This window comes from Xenopus tropicalis, chromosome 7 (genome assembly GCF_000004195.4).
Source record: "Xenopus tropicalis strain Nigerian chromosome 7, UCB_Xtro_10.0, whole genome shotgun sequence".
Classification (NCBI taxonomy): Eukaryota; Metazoa; Chordata; class Amphibia; order Anura; family Pipidae; genus Xenopus; species Xenopus tropicalis.
The window spans coordinates 85,631,336-85,647,216 of NC_030683.2; positions in this window are offsets into that span (position 1 = coordinate 85,631,336).

Below are 15,881 nucleotides of genomic sequence, written 5' to 3' on the forward strand. Positions count from 1 at the left end.
TGATTTTTAAATAAATATCTAAATAATCCCAAATCATAAAAGCGCCTAACACAATGCATCACACTAGATAAATATACAAGGTAACATATGCAAAATAAATTCATATCTTAATGATTATAGGAGGAATAAATGTGCGAGTGTCATCCGTATCAATGCATCCAAGCACGGGACTAGAATGTCCAAGCCATGTTATTATGTTATTATTATCCTGCATCTGTAGTATCAATTTAATTATGTAAAAATATATACGTGTAACAGTATGACAGGGCAATTATTACCACCATTGTGTTTATTTCTGCTTTTTTGTCTATATTCTTTATCTTGTTGATGGACTATACACAATGGTGGTAATAATTGTCCCTGCCTCAGCTGGGGTTCAGCCCTGGAGGACAGGGGTGCAGAAGAGGCATGTACCTAGGACACAATGGTGGAGGTGGGGTGCTAGGCACGTACCTCCCTTTTAGCCTTCCCCCAGTCCTGCCCCTCATCCCCCCTCGACTTAACCTGCCTTCCACACTCCACCAAGGGGAAGGGGGGGGGGGGCGAAATATTACTGGAATTATTACTTCTTTTCCTAGCTTTAGCGAGGGTGTTACTGATATAGCTTCACATAAGACTCCAAGGGATACTGTCATAATTTTTATGGTATACTTTTTATTTCTAAATTACAGGGTTTACATAGCAAATAATTCACTCTACCATTTAAAATGTTATTCTTGAAAATTTTAGTTGTAATATTGGTGTGCAATGGCTTGATAAAGGGTCCAGTAAGGGCCGAAACTTTGCCTTTCTGTTGTCTACTTGTACTGAGCCAATAAAGTCACTTTGAGGCAATACAACAAGTTCTACAGTGTGCGGCAGTTTCTTAGACTATATGTAATATTTGGTGTGTAGGTGCCATCTCAGTGCATTGTGCCTGAGTCTGAACTTTTAGAAGGAACCAATGCTGCACATTAGAACTGCTTTCAGATAAGCTAAGTTAAAGAAGATTAGCCACATAAGAAGCTTTCTCTGTTTAAGATTGCAGCTGCCATTTTAGCTTGGCCTTCATAGCTTCTTGCTTGCAGTCTAGCCAGTCTTACACATTTCTAAAGGTGAGAGGAGTGAGTTTTATGAATTGGAGGGGGGAGCAGGGGAGAGAGGGAGGGGGGAGCAGGGGAGAGAGTTTTGCAGACTCTGGCCCCGGGAATGAAGGATATTTCTGAGAGAGGAAGTCAGATACTGAAGTACATGTTTACAAAAAAGGAAACAACATCCTGTGTTTCTTTTGATAGAGGACTCCATGCAGCTTAATCTAAACGTTAGTTTTAGATAGCTGCATTTAAACGTACAACCTATATCCGAACGCCGGAAGGAAACTAAAATCTGAACGTGTATGGCCACCTTTACTGTTGAGTGCTATTCAACTGGGAGCTGCTATCTTGCTACTTTCCCATTGTTCTGCTGATCGGCTGCTGGGAGGGGAGTGATATCATTCAAACTTGCAGCTCAGCAGTGTGACTGATGTTTATCAGAGCACAGGTCACATGGTTGTGGCACCCTGAGAAATATGGCTTGCCCCATGTGAAATTTCAAAATTAAATATAAAATATTGAAATCCATTTTTCAAAAATTTCAAAATATTTTAAAGCAGGAGTCTGATGAAGAAGCTCTATTATCTGATGCGTTTTGAAAAAAACATGTTTTCCTTATAATTTTTTATACATATGTTTGAATACTGGGTTGTGGTCAACTTGATTTGATCTCTAACAGAATGGTCCACATGCTGCATTGGGAACAACCCCCTAGGTTTGCTAAGAACGTTTTTATGAAAGATACCATAAAACATAACCAGTGACCTGCACTAAGAGCTTACATATACAGATAAACCTTTCACCAGGACAGATGCACATGGAAGGGTGCTTATACAGGTATAGGACCCATTATCCAGAATGCTCGGGACCAAGGGGATGCTGGATAAGGGGTCTTTCTGTAATTTGGATCTCCATACCTTAAGTCTTCTAGAAAATCAATAAAACATTAATTAAATCTAATAGGATTGTTTTGCATCCAATTAGGATTATTTATATCATATCTTAGTTTGGATCAATTACAAGGTACTGTTTTATTACTACAGAGAAAAAGGAAATTAGTTTTTTAAAATTCTGAATTATTTGATTAAAATGGAGTCTATGGGAGACGGGCCTTCTGTAATTCGGAGCTTTCTGGATAATGGGTTTCCAGATAAGGGATCCCATACCTGTATTTGTTTTCACCTGCCTGTACATGTAATTGGATAATACTTTATATTTTGCAATACTGCTGCCCTAACATTTACATGATTTGCAACTTCTTCACAATACAGTAAACATAAGTACACAAATATGCAGAAATTTAGAGTAATCATAAGATCCTTTTAACATTTCAGCTTTAAAAAAGGTGAAAATAAGCTGTACTAAGATGGCAGTAAAAAAAAATGTCAAGGCAAGGGGCTCTGCTAATTTACTCCTTTTCTCTCAGCCCTTTCTGAGCTGGGGAGGGCCCTTGGCAATAGATTTTCTGGTGGGTGCCCAAGGTTTCTGCTACCAATATATCCATTTAATAAAAAAAATACTTTTAATGCTAAGCATTAGAGAATAAGCTATGGATATTGGCCAAACTATATAAGCAGGAGATTCAATTCACAGAAGGACATTGAGCAAATGTAAGAATATAATTCTAACAATCTGTAATATGACTTATGTGCTGCATCACTTTACTATACTCCCTTTTTTATTTGCTACCCTTTTATAGGAGTTTCATTTTTTTGTGGTTTTGCAGCTATCTAACCTTAGACACACAGGGGCACATTTACTAACCCACGAACGGGGCGAATGCGTCCGATTGCGTTTTTTTCGTAATGATCGGTAATTTTGCGAGTTTTTCGGCGTCTTTATGATTTTTGCGTAAAAACGCGAGTTTTTCGTAGCCATTACGAAAGTTGCGCAAAGTCGCGATTTTTTCGTAGCGTTAAAGTTTTAACGCTACGAAAAAATCGCGACTTTGCGCAACTTTCGTAATGGCTACGAAAAACTCGCGTTTTTACGCAAAAATCGTAAAGACGCCGAAAAAACTCGCGTTTTTACGCAAAAATCGTAAAGACACCGAAAAAATCGCAAAAAATACGAAAAAGTCGCAAAATGTTCGTTTCCAATCGGAATTTTTCCAATTCGGATTCGAAATCGTGTCTTAGTAAATCAGCCCCTTAGCTTACCCTATTCTTTTTTTCAGTACAGTTCTAATGGTCAGTAAAGCATTGAAGTTTTATTCTAGTCTATTTGCCTATCTTATTTCTTTCTTAATATTGTACCTTTTGTTTAACCAGCATATAATCATACAGTAAGCACCAGTGCATTATAATTTTGCATAATACACACATATTCCATTACTGCTTTTTAGTACTGCATCTTAGTAGCAGTTTAGGGAGCTTGAGCCTACTTACTTTAATATGTTATCCTACACTACAACATATGTGACTACTCTTTAGTTGTACCTATCACAAACATGCCATTGCCTAGCCTCTGTACATGTTACTATGGTCACATTTTAAGCTCTAAGCTTCTTTCTGCTCCTTACTTGATATAATGGTGTTGGCAGTTTCACAGTCCCAGGGGCCATGCCCACACACATGCATAAATCCTGACTTTAAAAGAGAGCACAAAGTTAAAGGTAGCTGTGACAGGATGTGTAAACAGTGTTCAGTTCATCCAGACTTCTCTACAACTCCTATTTTAATTACCTATCCAGTTACCATAACTGTGGTTATATATATATATATATATATATATATATATATATATATATATATAGTGCATAACATTTATTCTAAAATGCAGTTAAATTTAGAAATGCTATTTATTTGTGGCATTTTATTAATGTTTGAAATATTTAATTGTATATTATTATATACATATTAGCATTTGCTATCATTTTAAGAAGAAATCACATAACTCTGGTTCTATTCTGACCAAAGGTTGGCACTGAGAGAGTGAGACCACAGATGTGTGCCTGTAGGAAAACGCATCTTTGTGGAAAATCAGCACCATGGACAGCAGCATAGAATAAAGGCACAGTCTGCCTCGCACGTACCATATAGCTCCTTTGCGTTAGACATAATACTTCCTCCTTATCGTCATCTGCATATTTACCATCATGATTATTTATTTAGTCTCAACAAGTTAGGATCGATTATCATAAACTTGTAACGTTTACTGATTGCTTTACATTGAGGGGGCAGCAGGGAGAACACCCCTTTGGAAGCCATATAGAATGTAGCCAGAAGGATTTAATCAGCCTTATGGGCTGCTGTGATCTATGGGTAGTTCATTTTTCTACTTTTTGGTCACTGACAATGTCTTACAATTTTTAAATGCTAGGGAACAAATCACAAGGCACAGCTATGCTGAAGGATTTTGTCAGAAATTGCTATTTGAATATAACTGAAGTGACTGCTTTGCATGCCAATCATTTGAAAAGATGTGGTGTTGCTTAATTTCATAGGCCTGAGCCACATGTAGAGTGTACATGTAAACAGTTTGATGGGAAATAAAACTCCCCCTACCCATTTTAATCAATACTGCCTCTCTGCACAGGTGTTGCACCTGAAGAAGGGGTCACCCCCGAAAGCTTGTGCTGTTTGTACATTTCTGCAAATAAATGATTTAAAGGCATTGCCGACACACTGGAGTGCTTCTTCCCCTTTGCAAACATACATGGAAAAAAGGCTTGGGAGCGTCTGTGGAAGTTAAGCATCCTTTGAGAACATGTATGTACTAAGTGGTGTGCTGAAAATTTTTGTTTATGTTGATCTCTGCACAGGTGCCCATGCATGCTTTTGAAGTCCATAACCCAGACTTCCAAATTATTCCTGTTTTTCCTATAACTCTCAGCAAATGCAGAGCAGTGTAGCAGGGGTGGTGACTGCCATGTTTGGTCTCATCGCTTCCAGGTTGACCAGATCAGCTTCTAGTGCACATGCTTCTACTTGCCAGTTACCACTAGGGAGTTTAGGCATCAGATGGGACTAAGCCAAACATACCCTCTGTGCTGCTCTGCATTTGCAGAACAGGTATGGGGGAAATGAATGTATGCTAGGATCTTTATATTTATTTTATACTAAAATACTCTCCTTTTTTGCACTTTCTAGAAGTTCAGTTTCAATCCAGTTTAGCAGGACTGTATTTATTATGGGTATGCTTTTAAATTTGTGGTAGCCCTTTACACAAGAACAAGGAGTGCCTAAGCTTTTCTGTGTCTCTATGCTACTCCTTTTATAGTACACTGAATTCTTTCCCCTGCCCCATTGTCTTTTAGCATCAAGGCATAGTGGAATTGAGCTTTAACTTTATTGTACTTAAAATCAATATTTTTGACAAGTGGAGCAGCACCTGTGAAGCCTGAGTGAGCTGTTCATTTTAATGATAATATAGCAGCAGTTCAGACCGAGCCAGCTCTCGCACACTGCCTAGGGACCTATTCTAAAGCAATCAGGAGAAGTAATGTTATCTCAGCTCCCAGCATTGTGTGAGCGACGTGACCCTACAAGATGACTGCTTCTTTAGTTTTCTTCTGTATCTTCAGACCCTATCATTTTTAAGTCAATTTCCATTTTATAAAGGACAAGGAAATGGTAACTGGTACTGGTAATAGAGAGTATTTTTACTATGAAAAAATATTTGCCTGAAATCAAATTACACACACATATATTTGCATGGACTTTTCTGGTCCACCTTGAACATGAAGCCTTAGGCCTATGTGAGCTGCCACTTCTGCGCTATGTAAATATGTGCTACAGGCAGGGGGCAGCACGGGGAGCAGCCTAGTGCCAATGAGTACTGACCTGTTGATGGATTGGAGTGGCTCCCTAAAAGGGTACTGTTCTCAAATACTACAAGCATTGACAATGTTATACAATGCACTGTGTCCTCATAGTCTGTACAATAATATACAGACAAAAAAAAGGCAGCATAGGTATTCTGTAACAAGCACACTCTAGCGGGAAATATAGTCTGCCATGAAGCTGCAGGAAGATATTTTTTTAAATATAAACATCTGTTAATGTAAACATTAACCCCCAACAAAAGACATTTTTTTTACATCTAGACATCTATAAAATGTGTGCTCTTGTCTGACATGATTTTTTGCATTGTGTTATCTGTGATATAGAGCTGTATAAATTGTCTTTTCTTAACCAATGGAGGCTTATGAAGCAGTGCTGGCAGTGCTTTCTAAAAATTTACTATTGTTAGGTTTGGACAAATAGATGTAAGAAAATGTGAATGACCTCAGCGAGTTAAAGAACTCACTCATGTTGATAATAAATCAGCCCCATATTGTGCATGTTGACTAGACCTTACATATGTAAAACACAACTGGTAATATGTCTGATGTGTACCCAAGTCTACATTTATGTTCAATGCAAAAATGTATCAAAAAATGACCATTATTTAGCATCTAATATCATCTCTATAGAACTCTATGGATTAAATCTTGAATAATATCAGCCAACATATGAAATTCCTGAATTACTTACATCATGCAAAGGCAAATAAAATCAAACCCTATCAAAATGCTAAAGTTAATTTTAAATAACCACATAAATATTGACCAGTAAAGTCCAAATTGTAATATTACGAGAACTAAGATAGACACAGTGGCACTAAATGTTACAGATCTATATCATTCATTATGATACAAAACCTATTGTACAACACTATCTCCTGCTCATTAAGTAAAACTTAAATCATTATTCAGATGAGGCTCTTGCTCATTTTCTGTTTGCTTGAACTAGCAGATGTTTTTTTCCTCTTCACTTACTTCTCTTCTCTTCACTGATTTTATATCCTTATTTTCAGAATGACATTGATATACTGTCCAAATCATTAATCTTTACTGTTTCTCTACATCACAATTGTATTAGGACATCTCTTTATGGTTTGACTATTTTTCTGAATTACTGTTTGATGTCATAAAATACTGAAACTAGCTTTAAAAAAAAAGTAATTATCACCAGTGGCAAAATGGTCTCTGTTAATTAAATGTCTTGTCTCACCTATTAGTAGTATCCCCATGGCTGTCAGGTAATGCATCTGGTATACTGATGAGAAAGGAAGAGCAGCCCGAAAGGAGTATGACCTTGAAAGGAGTCCTTTCTCCAGTCTCTAGAAACAGACAATAGCCAGTGGGCACAGACTTTCTTTTAATGACTCTCGGGGATAAAATTAAAACAGTTTACTGAAATCCTAGTACAATATTTAGGGTCACTATTTTTAGCAGGTGTAGGAAAGCAACTAATTTGCACACATTTACTTTAATTAATACATATTAGGGTTAATCGAGGGTTGGCCTGTTTAAGAGTTAGGAGAAATGAGTTGTTTCCCTTTACTGGTTAAAGTATTCCCTAGCAGTTCTATAGTTGGCAAGGTGTGTCAAGTGTCCCTAGTCTTTAAAAGTGGAGTCATCATTGACTCTTTATGCATCTTACAGCCGCCCCTCAGGCATTTGGCAGAACCCACAGATTGCCAGTCTGGGCCTGGATTTAAGTGGTTAGGTTCAGGGATAAAAAGATTCCTGCAATAAGGCACCACTATGAGCATCCTTTTAGAGCTAGGGACAAGTAGTTTTGCCAATACTATGAAAATGTAACATATTGTCATATGTAACATTATTTATGGTTCACAGTTTGGCAAGTACTATTGTATGGTAACATAGTAAGTTAGGTTGAAATAAGTCATACGTCCATCAAGTTCAACCTTAATGCTTATATATAACCTGCCTAACTGCTAGTTGATCCAGAGGAAGAAGAAATCCCCATCTGAAGCCTCTCTAATTTGCAGCAGATGGGAAAAAAATTATTTCCTGACTCCAAGAAGGCAATCAGACCAGTCCCTGGATCAACTTGTACTAAGAGCTATCGCCCATAACCCTGTATTCCCTCACTTGCTAAAAAACCATCTAACCCATTCTTGAAGCTATATAATGTATCAGCCAGTACGACTGGTTCAGGGAGGGAATTCCACAACTTCACAGCAAAAATATTAAGATGGAACCTCCCTTCTTCTAATAAGAGTGGGTGCCTTTGTGTCAGTTGTAAGGACCTACTGGTAAACAAAGCATTTAAGAGATTATTGTATGACCCCCTTATATATTTATACAGTATAAACAAAGCGTAAACAAACCCAACTTGGCCAGTCTTTCTTCTTAACCGAGACTTTCCATACCCTTTACCAGCTTAGTTGCCCTTCTCTGGACCCTCTCTAATTCAGTAATATCCAGTTTCAGCACTGGAGACCAAAACTGAACAGCATATTCTAGATGGGGCCTTACCAGCGCTCTGTAAAGGGTAGTTTTAGAAAGTCTCAGGAACAGAGTTCTCTGGAACATGAAGTTTGCTTGACTTGGGAAGTTGAGTTAGTCAGTGTCAGAAACTGTGCGGGTGAATGATCCAAACTGCACTTGACTGCAGTTGATTTATTGCATTACTACAGAAATAAGGCCCAATATTGTTATTCTGAAAACCTTTATATTGTTCCTAGAACACTAAGGCTGGCAAAAAGAGAAAATCTCTAAATGAAAAACATAAAACAGGTGCTAAAGTAAACAATGCACTTTTTGGTTTGTAACATTTGGTGTAGAACAGCTTTAAAAATGCAGCGTCTTTTATTTCCTCTGTCCATGAAGAAATAGTTACCCAATTTCCTCCTGCTCCACCAACCTCATTAGCTGTTCCCCTTCCTTTGCGGAAATAACCGGCCATGGTAGCCACAAATCGGGTCACCAGTTTTTGCCCTTTGTCTGGGTCATCTATAATGGCTAGTCCTGGCCACTGCTGTGAGTTGATCAAACTCTTCTATCGTTGCCCTTTCTTCTTGGCTGTTCCCTAGCTTCCCAGTGCAGCAGGATCTCCTCCACACTTATAACATGCTTTGACCACCCTTGTTGCTTCAGGTAGTTGAGCACTTGGTTTGCAGTTGGCTTTTTGTTCTTGTAATGTGCTGAAATTATTAAAAAAAAAAAAAAAAGTTTGTACTGCTGCAGAAAAAAATAATTAGAAAACAACACAAAAGAAGCCTGCGTGATTCTTACCAATGACAGCATCCAAGCGGCATTTTGTCTGCGGCCTCCTCCACCTCTAGTAGCAGTATTTTCTGTGCGTTTCCGAAAACCTCTGGCACTCTTTCAGTGTTGGGCCTTTGGATGTACCACATCTCCTTCCCTGACGACTTCATTTCAAGTGTGCCAGATACTTCGCCATGTCTGGAAAACAAAATCAGAACAACAACAACAACAACTTAAAAGGACATCAACAACTGCAAAGGCAACCCCCACTGAGAATGCTCAATCAGCTAAACTAACCGTGAGTTTGACGGCTGCTCCAATGTCCTCTGAAGCTCGCTCACTCTCATTGCAGCACGCATATACAGTATATAGATGATGCTTTATGTGGGTTGAAATCTGACCTCAGATATATATTTTTCAATTCTTGGTCTTCTAAAGTGCTTTCACAGATGATGACTTTTTCAAAAATGTGAAGCGCCTCCTTCCCAGTGGCCAAACAAGCAATAAAACTACAGCAGAAACATTAGTGTGCTTCATTTGTTTACCGATACTTTGAACGGCCATTAACCCTTTCCCTGCCAAGACCGTAGGTACTACGTCGTTTTAAAAAAAGCAGTTTCCTGCTAACGACGTAGTACCTACGTTCTTTCTCCCTGAGCGATTCTCTCTGCATCGGCGGCAAAAGCCGCCGGTGCAGAGAGACAGATGTGCCCCCAACCCCTTCGGCAACGAGCCGAGGGGGTTGGGGGGGATGGTCCTGCGATGCGATTGTCGCAGGACCATCCTACAAGCAGCAGATGCGATCGCATCTGCTGCTTGTACAGCTTCCTGCTTCCCCCCCCAGAGCCGCCTCCCACCTACTTCCTCGGCGACTGCAGGAAGGAGAAGCAGGGAACCGATCTGACCTTCAGACAGGTAAGTGTGACTTTATTTTTAGTTATACACACACTTACACACATTTATATACATTTATACACACATACAACACAATTTAGCACAGGTTTTTTTTTTCCCACTTTGCACACTTATATACACTCATATACACACTGTCACACAACCTCACATTTTTTTGTTTATTTTTTTTTCATTTTACTTTATTTTGACAGCGTGACTATTGGATCAGATATTCTGACCACTAATTATGCTGTTGTGTGACTTATTTTGTTGTTTCATTGATTTGCACATTTTTATCCCTATATTAGTATTCCTGATCTGTTTTAGCATATCTTTGCCATGTGTAACTTTGGTGTACAAAAATAACTTTACCTATTTTGAATTCATCAGAATGTGTACTTTCCAAAAATATATGGTTTTCTGGGGATCCCTGTGTAGTTTGGCGGTCTTACTGCATATAATAGGCTGTCAGGGGGCTCTGTGTGCAAAAGCTGAGCTGGCAGGCGAGAAATCCTTATGCGCTATTTTCATTTTAGGGTCAGTACATACCGCAGACTTTGTTATATCTATGCATATTGGGCATCAATCTATTCATTAGGCCTCTGATGTTCCTATTTGGGGTGATTTGCCATTGTATGCAAGAAATTGTGAGAGATAAATGCGGCAAACTGCAACATTTTTATGTGATTTTCTGAAATGTCATAAAAACCGCTAGTTTGCAGATTGGTACTTTGGTGTAGAAAGGACTCTTTACCCTTGTTGGATTTGTCAGAATGTGTACTTTCCAAAAATATAAGGATTTTAGGGGTCACCCTACATTTCTGCAGCTTTTACCCCTCATAAAACTGCCATGTGTTTATGAATTAGGTAAAGATAAGCCATGAAATTAGTGTGCACAAGGTATATTTGGGGGTCTCTAAGTGCCATGTGCTTTGATAAACCTATGTACAGTGGGCATCAAACTGTTCAGTAGACCTCTGGGGTTCATATTTAGGGTGTTTTGTCTTGGTACCTAATGACCTGTAGAAAATAAGATGCTGCATAGTGGAAGTTTTGAGGTGATTTTTGGAAATGCCATAAAAATCGTCAAACTTAGGAAAGCTTTATGGCTTGGTACTGTGGAGTAGAAAGACATGGGTACCCATTTTAGATTCGGGGAATGTGTACTTTCCAAAAATAAATGGCTTTCTGGGGTGAATGTACATTTTACTAGCTTTATCCCACACGTAATGATGTAAATGTTGATTTTGCAGAAGCTGAAATTACAGAAATGACACATACTTAGCTAAACCTATACATATTGGGCATCAAACTGTTCAGTGGACCCCTGGCATTCATATTTAGGGTGTTTTATTTGGTTACTTTATGACCTTTAGGAGATAAGATACTATAGACTGAAAGCTTTGAAGCGATTTTAAAAAAATCTCACAAATTTTGATAAAAACCAATAACTTTAGGAAAGCATTGCGACTTGATAGTTTGGAGTAGACAGACAGTTGTGCCTATTCTGGATTCCCCAGAATCTCTTCTTTCTAAAAATGTTACATTTTCTGGGATAAACTTTCTGTTAGCGGAATTTTTGGCCTTAAAATCTAAAGTATGCAGCTTTCTGGAGCAGTGCTTTGGAAATTTGGTAGTGTACTGCTGGGAGTTTTTGACCTATACAAGTGACAAATCTCCATAAAACTATATATATTTGGTATTGGCACGTTCAGGAGACATGGGACTTTCCAAATCAGGTGTATTTTCATGCATAAAATAATTTTTGTTTCTGGTATGTGTGTTTATATTATGGAAAATATAATTTTTTTTCATTTTTTAGACATTTAGAAGCCTATATCTTGTTACAAAATTGGAATTACACAAAAATTCTACCATATTTTAAAAGCTTAGGTTGTCCTGAAAAAAAACAATATATTGTTTTCCTGGGTAAACTAAAAGTCCCCCCAAGGAAAGGCCCCTAAAGTGAAACAGTGCAAAATGTTAAAAAAAAACTGTCTGGCAGTAGAAGTTCCGCTTTGTTCAAAACGGCTGGCAGTGAAAGGGTTAATACAAATCAGATGATGGAGACAATATTCCCAGTAGAAAAATAACTTACCTTTCTTGGAATCTGTGGACATCAGTTGCCGGGTTCTGAATTTTTGATCCTTTGCTGGAGACAAAAAAGTATTGTGTCTCCACTGCTGCTCCTCTTTATAAAAGCTGGTCAGACAAATCTGAAATAAGTGTCGAACCACATCTCCTCTACCTCACCAAGGACCACAATGTCATGTGTTGCAGCCTTTACTTTTTTGGCAGTATAGTACTCAGTCATGTGCTGGATAACACTTGGTCTCTGTAGGTGCTGTAAAATTAAGAGTGCTTCCAAGTAGAAAAGCATGGACATCATATCCTTGTAATTCATTCCTGGAATTGGCCCGATCAATTATCTCAGCAAAAAAACTGTTTGCCAGGGTTAGCACTTCTTGGAACTCTCTTGGATTTGTGCACATTCTGTAAAAAGAGAAATACAAAAGGCAAATTTAGTACACAGATCTATAAACAATCTGCTTGGACTTATCCTGTACAATATCACCTGCCGCTAATGAGACTCACCTTCCAACATACTTTTCTTTACTGGCACCTCTGCAAAAGGATTTCAGGATCTCTGTTATGCTTTAAAATTGACCCACGCAGAGATGGATCCTCTTCCAACAGCTGATGTTACGAGTGGGAGAATGGGAAGGTGAGTCCTTTAGGCAGGGGCTGTTACAGGATGGAGTGGGCGTAAACAGGACGGAGCGGGCGTAGACCAGGTGGGACCAGCCAGGACAGGACGGAGCGGGCGTAGACCAGACGGGACGGAGCGGGCATAGACCAGATGGGACGGAGCGGGACAGAGCAGGCAAAGGCAAAGATCAGGAGTCAAACAGGAAGCGAGCAAGGAGCGAGAACAGGAACAAGACAAAGGAACAAAGGAAGCAAGGAAACAAGGCTAAGGAGCAAGACAAAGGGGCAGAGCAAAGAAGCAAGACGAAGGGGCCAGAACAGGAAACAAACTAGGGACAGGCCACAGTGCTTAATGTAAACCAATGTTCAGGCGATGTGTGTGAGAAGGCCTGGGCTTAAATAGGGCAGAGTCAGCCCTAATTGGCTGACCCCACCTAGCCAATAAGGCTGCTGGGGTGATGTTATCAAGCCCAGGATACGGGTGAAAGGAAACACAAGGCAATCACCTCTTGCCAGCCGCTCTCCTAGCTCAATGGTTAGGGAGAGCAGCCAACAACCAGGAGGTCAAACCCCAATGGACCCTTACAGCTGATCCTCTGAGGTGACAAGCAATACATTTTTTCACCCCACTCATGTAATTTCTTGATGTCGTTCTGCTGGCTGCGTAAGCTCCTATTTCCCAAAAGAACGTCACGCTCCTCTCAATGTTACGTATGCAGCTAGTGGAAGGTTCGTTTGGGTTCACAAAATGCAACCATCTTGATACATTATCAACCTGAAAGTAGAAGGTTAGAATTAACTGGTTTGCCTGTGAAATAGTCTGTTATTTAAAGTTTGAAATGGAATCAACCAACATTGCAGTGTTAAAAAAGTACCTCATGTTTGATTCCTGATTTGGCATGGTTTTTCCAGGTAGCTTCTGAATCCCTGCAGCAGTTGTGAATCAGCCGAGTGTTTTCTGTGAAGTCCAGCCTCCTCCATAATCTTTTTTGTTGACATCTTGCTGGCAGATGTGCTAGGAGACAAAGGAAACCTTGTGAATAGGATATAAAGCATGACCGACCCTGATGAACTGTACAAAAGATGAACTGTCACAGAGTGTCAGGACTGGTCTCAGGTGAGGGACCAGCAGGTAGGAGCCTATGTGCAACGTAACCCCCAGAACTCCCTTTAAAGGACAAGGAAAGCTTATTTTCAAGTAACATTTATTATACAGGCATTTGTCTATAGTACTCACTGAAGAGCTTGTTTCCCAGATCCCTGCCTTCCTGTCTTTGATCTAGTGCTGGCAGCCTGCAGCATTCTGAAGACTCCAGCGACGTCACCAAATCTGCAAGCTTCTTCCTGTGGGCTGCCACTGGCAGCCTTAAGCCGCAGTGCCTTCTACTGTGGCATTCTGCGCACTCCTGTAATTTGAGATCCCCTTCCCTGCTGTGCCTGTGCGCGCTCCCTGCATCATTAGTATACATGTCTTAGCCCCGCCCCTAAACGCCCCTCAGCCAATCAAAAGCGGAACCGCCGTTGCCATAGCAACGCGCGTCAACAACCACTCCATTCGATTCTTCAGAGCTACAGGAGTATTTACACAGCGCCAGCGTTGCGCAGTGAGGGGCAGAGTAATTTCTTTCAATTTTTTTGCACAATTGCAATGGTAAGCAAATAAAGGGGACATAAGAAACTAAATTGAGCACTTTATAATTGTTTATATTGATTTTTAATAGCGTTTTCTACTCCCAAACTCTGCTTGATAATAAGAAAACAGCAAGCACGGGAGTGCACCTAGGCTCAGGGGGGAGGGAATTCTGCACATGCTCAGTACAGACATTGAGGCAAAGGAAGTGGGCATTCCTTTTCAAAGATGGCCGCGCCATTAACTGAAACAAGTGTGCAGCATGCATCTCTGTAAATATTTAATTAGGCAAGCCAGAAATATGGCGTTTTTATTTAACAATACTAGTACTATTTAATAGTGTGGTTAGTAAAATTTGACTTTCATTTTCCTTTAAGGGCAGGACAGCCAAATGTGGTAAAGCAAAGATATTTAATAAACCAAACAGAACAAAAGAGTAAATATACAGGCCTGTGATGATAGGCAAGAATAGAGTCCAGTAACAGGGAATAAGGTCAGGGCTGGCAGAGTACTGGCAAGGTTCAAAGGCAGGCTGAGGTCTGTGGCAGGCAAAAGAGGTCAAGTAACAGGCCAAAGGTCAAACCAGGGAGATCCATAAAAGACAGGGTACCAGGTGGGGACAGGAGAACGTAGACAAGAATCAGGCAGGGAACGCAGGAATCAGGAATCGCGGAAGTCAAAATCAGGACGTGGCAAGATGAGTTCAGCAAGGATGATGATCAAGCACTGGGTGTTGCCAGGAGCAGGTTTATAAAGGCTGCTAATTACTAAAGCAGCAACACTTGCGATAAACAAGATAGGTTGCGACTGAAGGGAAATGGGCAGAGATGCTGAAAGCACATAAGGGCAACTGACCCCACATAGCTCAAAGAGCCTCCTGTGGCTCAGCAAGTAAATGCACTTGTAGCTCAGCACAAAGTCCTGGGTTTGATCCCCTGCAGTTCCTGACACAGAGTCTACTTAGGCTTTTTACCTCAGCATAAGAAGCGAATGCTCCATATCCATTTCTTCTACACAAGTATCCTCTTCATCAGCTGAGGTTCTGTAACATAAAGCAAAACTGTAATCATCCATCATTCCATATTCACAGTTACAATGTGTACAAACAATACACATTTGGGCAAAAAATGCTAAACTACATAAACATAAGCATTTTAATACATATATTAAATATATATCCTACATATAACCTACTTCTATCAACCACACACATATATAAGAAGGCTGTTTCACCTTTATAATATGTTAATCAAGTATTATTGAGTGCTTACTTCTCTGTGTCTGTGTGTGATGGCTTTTCACAAACAAAACACCCATTGGACTCGAGAAAATTGATGAAGAAATGCAGTGATCGTTCATACGCTGCAGCATATGGGGGTTGCCCAGTACAATGTTCAAAAGTACAAACTTTTGTTAACTCTTTAAAGGCTGTCTTAACAGATAGTGAAGCAGCACTACAGCATTTTGGTTAGTTGCAGATTCCTGGCAGTTGACAACCAGCTGGGGTTGAGTATATAGAAGCAGGGATTCAAGCAAGCAAGTGATGTATGTGTACCTTTAGCTGCACAACAGA